Source organism: Pristiophorus japonicus, unplaced genomic scaffold, assembly GCF_044704955.1.
Source record: "Pristiophorus japonicus isolate sPriJap1 unplaced genomic scaffold, sPriJap1.hap1 HAP1_SCAFFOLD_2318, whole genome shotgun sequence".
NCBI classification, from domain to species: Eukaryota; Metazoa; Chordata; class Chondrichthyes; family Pristiophoridae; genus Pristiophorus; species Pristiophorus japonicus.
This window is the reverse complement of record NW_027252035.1, coordinates 21,923-27,500: the sequence shown is the minus strand read 5'-3', so window position 1 is coordinate 27,500 and position 5,578 is coordinate 21,923.

The window sequence follows — 5,578 nt, the reverse complement described above, 5'->3', positions numbered from 1 at the left end:
TGTACCTGCCCTGGGAGTGTTTGATGGGACAGTGTAGAGGGAGCTTTACTCTGTATCTAACCCCCTGTACCTGCCCTGGGAGTGTTTGATGGGACAGTGTAGAGGGAGCTTTACTCTGTATCTAAGCCCCTGTACCTGCCCTGGGAGTGTTTGATGGGACAGTGTGGAGGGAGCTTTACTCTGTATCTAACCCCCTGTACCTGCCCTGGGAGTGTTTGATGGGACAGTGTAGAGGGAGCTTTACTCTGTATCTAACCCCCTGTACCTGCCCTGGGAGTGTTTGATGGGACAGTGTGGAGGGAGCTTTACTCTGTATCTAACCCCTTGTACCTGCCCTGGGAGTGTTTGATGGGACAGTGCAGATGGAGCTTTACTCTGTATCTAAACCCATGCTTACTTGCCCTGGGAGTGTTTGATGGGACAGTGGAGAGGGAGCTTTACTCTGTATCTAACCCCCTGTACCTGCCCTGGGAGTGGTTGATGGGACAGTGTAGAGAGAGCTCTACTCTGTATCTAACCCCATGCTTACCTGCCCTGGGAGTGTTTGATGGGACAGTGCAGAGGGAGCTTTATTCTGTATCTAACCCCATGCTTACCTGCCCTGGGAGTGTTTGATGGGACAGTGTCGAGGGAGATTTACTCTGTATCTAACCCCCTGTACCTGTCCTGGGAGTGTTTCACGGGACAGTATAGAGCGAGCTTTACTCTGTATCTAACCCCATGTATCTGCACTGGGGGTGTTTGATGGGACAATGTAGAGGGAGCTTTACTCTGTATCTAACCCCCTGTACCTTCCCTAGGAGTGTTTGATGGGACAGTGTAAAGGGAGCTTTACTCTGTATCTAACCCCGTGCTGTACCTGCCCTGGGAGTGTTTGATGGGACAGTGCAGAGGGAGCTTTACTCTTAATCTAACCCATGCAGTACATGCCCTGGGAATGTTTGATGGGACAGTATAGATGGAGGTTTACTCTGTATCTAACCCCATGCTGTGCCTGCCCTGGGAGTGTTTGATGGGACAGTGTAGAGTGAGCTTTACACTGTATCTAACCCGTGCTGTACCTGCCCTGGGAGTGTTTGATGGGACAGTGTAGAGGGAGCTTTACTCTGTATCTAACCTGTGCTGTACTTGCCCTGGGATTGTTTGATGGGACAGTGTAGAGGGAGCTTTACTCTGTATCTAACCCCGTGCTGTACCTGCCCTGGGAGTGTTTGATGGGATAGTGTAGAGGGAGCTTTACTCTGTATCTAACCCCTTGTTGTACCTGCCCTGGGAGTGTTTGATGGGACAGTGTAGATGGAGCTTTACTAATTATCTAAACACATGCTTTCCTGCCCTGGGCGTGTTTGATGGGATAGTGTAGAGGGAGCTTTACTCTGTGTCCAACTCGTGCTGTACCAGCCCTGGGAGTGTTTGATGGGACAGTGTAGAGAGAGCTTTACTCTCTATCTAACCCTATGCTTACCTGCCCTGGGAATGTTTGATGGGCCAGTGCAGAGGGAGCTTTATTCTGTATCTAACCCCATGCTTACCTGCCCTGGGAGTGTTTGATGGGAAAGAGTAGAGGGAGCTTTATTCTGTATCTATCCCCCTGTACATGCCCTGTGAGAGTTTGATGGGACAGAGTAGAGGGAGCTTTACTCTGTATCTAACCCCCTGTACCTGCCCTGGGAGTGTTTGATGGGACAGTGTAGAGGGAGCTTTACTCTGTATCTAACCCCGTGCTGTATCTGCCCTGGGAGTGTTTGATGGGACAATGTAGAGGGAACTTTACTCTGTATCTAACCCCGTGCTGTCCCTGCCCTGGGAGTGTTTGTTGGGACAGTGTGGAAGGATCTTTATTCTGTATCTAACCCCATTCTGTATCTGCCCTGGGAGTTTTTGATGTTACAATGTAGAGGGAACTTTACGCTGTATATAACCCCCTTTACCTGCCCTCCGAGTGTTTGATGGGACAATGTAGAGGGAGCTTTACTCTGTATCTAACCCTGTGCTGTACCTGCCATTGGAGTCTTTGATGGAACAGTGTAGAGGGAGCTTTACTCTGTATCTAACCCCCTGTACCTGCCCTGGGAGTGTTTGATAGGACAGTGTAGAGGGAGCTTTACTCTGTATCTAACCCCCTGTACCTGCCCTGTGAGTGTTTGATGGGACAGTGTAGAGGGAGCTTTACTCTGTATCTAACCCCCTGTACCTGCCCTGGGAGTGTTTGATGGGACAGTGTAGAGGGAGCTTTACTCTGTATCTAACCCCCGATACCAGTCCTGGGAGTGTTTGATGGGACAGTGTAGAGGGAGCTTTACTCTGTATCTAACTCTGTGCTGTACCTGCCCTGCGACTATTTTACAGGACACTAGAACATAAGAACGTAAGAACATAAGAAATATGAGCAGGAGGAGACCATTTGGCCCCTCGAGCCTGCTCCGCCATTTAATACGATTATGGCTGATCCGATCATGGACCCAGCTCCACTTCCCTGCCCGCCCCCTTATCGGTTAAGGAACTGTCTATCTCTGTCTTAAATATATTCAATGTCCCGGCTTCCACAGCTCTCTGAGGCAGCGAGTTCCACAGATTTACAACCCTCTGAGAGAAGAAATTCCTCCTCATCGCAGTTTTAAATGAGCGGCCCCTTATTCTAAGACCATGCCCCCTAGTTCTAGTCTCCCCCATCAGTGGGAACATCCTCTCTGCATCCACCTTGTCGAGCCCCCTCATAATCTGATACGTTTCGATAAGATCACCTCTCATTCTTCTGAACTCCAATGAGTAGAGGCCCAACCTCCTCAACCTTTCCTCATAAGTCAACCCCCTCATCCCCGGAATCAACCGAGTGAACCTTCTCTGAACTGCCTCCAAAGCAAAGTATATCCTTTCGTAAATACGGAGAGCAAAACTGCACGCAGTACTCCAGGTGTGGCCTCACCAATACCCTGTATAACTGGAGCAAGACTTCCCTGCTTTTATACTCCATCCCCTTTGCAATAAAGGCCAAGATACCATTGGCCCTTCCTGATCACTTGCTGTACCTGCAGACTAACCTTTTGTGTTTCATGTACAAGTAACCCCCAGGTCCCGCTGTACTGCAGCACTTTGTAATCTTTCTCCATTTAAATAATAACTTGCTCTTTGATTTTTTTTCTGCCAAAGTGCATGACCTCACACTTTCCCACATTATACTCCATCGGCCAAATTTTTGCCCACTCACTGAGCCTGTCTGTGTCCTTTTGCAGATTTTGTGTGTCCTCCTCACACATTGCTTTTCCTCCCATCTTTGTATCGTCAGCAAACTTGGCTACGTTACACTCAGTCCCTTCATGCAAGTCATTAATGAAGATTGTAAATATTTGAGGCCCCAGCACTGATCCCTTCGCCATTCCACTAGTTACTGTTTGTCAACTGCCAAAGCAAACGCTCCACGCGGAACTCCTTCATGGCAAACAAGCCAAACGTTATCAGGGGAAATGTTACAGGGACACCCTCAAAGCCTCCCTGATAAAGTACAACATCCCCACCGACACCTGGGAGTCCCTCAGTACTGCCCCTCCAACAGTGCAGCACTCCCTCAGTACTGCCCCTCCGACAGTGCAGTACTCCCTCAGTACTGCCCCTCCGACAGTGCAGCACTCCCTCAGTACTGCCCCTCCGACAGTGCGGCACTCCCTCAGTACTGCCTCTCCGACAGTGCAGTACTCCCTCAGTACTGCCCCTCCGACAGTGCAGCACTCCCTCAGTACTGCCCCTCCGACAGTGCAGCACTCCCTCAGTACTGCCCCTCCGACAGTGCAGTACTCCCTCAGTACTGCCCCTCCGACAGAGCGGCCCTCCCTCAGTACTGCCCCTCCGACAGTGCGGCGCTCTCTCAGTACTGCCCCTCCGACAGTGCGGCACTCCCTCAGTACTTCCCTCCGACAGTGCGGCGCTCCCTCAGTACTGCCCCTCCGACAGTGCGACACTCCCTCAGTACTGACCCTCCGACAGAGCGGCGCTCCCTCAGTACTGTCCCTCCGACAGCGCAGTACGGCACTCCCTCAGTACTGCCCCTCCGACAGTGCGGCACTCCCTCAGTACTGTCCCTCCGACAGTGCGACACTCCCTCGGTACTGCCCCTCCGACAGTGCGGCGCTCCCTCAGTACTGACCCTCCGACAGTGCGACACTCCCTCGGTACTGCCCCTCCGACAGTGCGGCGCTCCCTCAGTACTGACCCTCCGACAGTGCAACACTCCCTCAGTACTGACCCTCCGACAGTGCGGCACTCCCTCAGTACTGCCCCTCCGACAGTGCAGCACTCCCTCAGTACTGACCCTCCGACAGTGCAACACTCCCTCAGTACTGCCCCTCTGACAGTGCAACACTCCCTCAGTACTGCCCCTCCGACAGTGCGGCACTCCCTCAGTACTGCCCCTCCGACAGTGCGACACTCCCTCGGTACTGCCCCTCCGACAGTGCGGCGCTCCCTCAGTACTGACCCTCCGACAGTGCGGCGCTCCCTCAGTACTGCCCCTCCGACAGTGCGGCACTCCCTCAGTACTGCCCTCTGACAGTGAGAGGTGGTGGGAGTGAGTGAGAGGTGGGTTGTGGGTGGAATGGGGATTGGTGGATCCGCTCCAGGAGCCGGCTGGAGTGCAGCACCCCCGTGTCGATTAGCCTCTCCCTTCATTCCCAACGATGGTCCGTCGCCCCATGACAGGAATCTGCATCCCGGGGCTGCAGGGAGCAGTTGGTGCAGACCCCGGACCCTGGTCACACCAACCCCGGCACTGGTGAACCCGCTGTTAAATATTCATCGCCGTATCGTACCCCCACCCTCTCCCCCCACCCCCCGGGGTATCGAGAGGGTCCCGGTTAATGGTCACTTCACCCCCGGGGTATCGAGAGGGTCCTGGTTAATGGTCACTTCACCCACCCCCCCCCGGGGTATCGAGAGGGTCCCGGTTAATGGTCACTTCACCCCCGGGGTATCGAGAGGGTCCCGGTTAATGGTCACTTCACCCCCGGGGTATCGAGAGGGTCCCGGTTAATGGTCACTTCACCCCCACCCCCCCCGGGGTATCGAGAGGGTCCCGGTTAATGGTCACTTCACCCCCCCCCCGGGGTATCGAGAGGGTCCCGGTTAATGGTCACTTCACCCCCGGGGTATCGAGAGGGTCCCGGTTAATGGTCACTTCACCCCCGGGGTATCGAGAGGGTCCCGGTTAATGGTCACTTCACCCCCGGGGTATCGAGAGGGTCCCGGTTAATGGTCACTTCACCCCCGGGGTATCGAGAGGGTCCCGGTTAATGGTCACTTCACCCCCCCCCCCGGGGTATCGAGAGGGTCACAGTTAATGGTCACTTCACCCACCCCCCCGGGGTATCGAGAGGGTCACAGTTAATGGTCACTTCACCCACCCCCCCCGGGGTATCGAGAGGGTCCCGGTTAATGGTCACTTCACCCCCCCCCGGGGTATCGAGAGGGTCCCGGTTAATGGTCACTTCACCCCCGGGGTATCGAGAGGGTCCCGGTTAATGGTCACTTCACCCCCGGGGTATCGAGAGGGTCCCGGTTAATGGTCACTTCACCCCCCCCCCGGGGT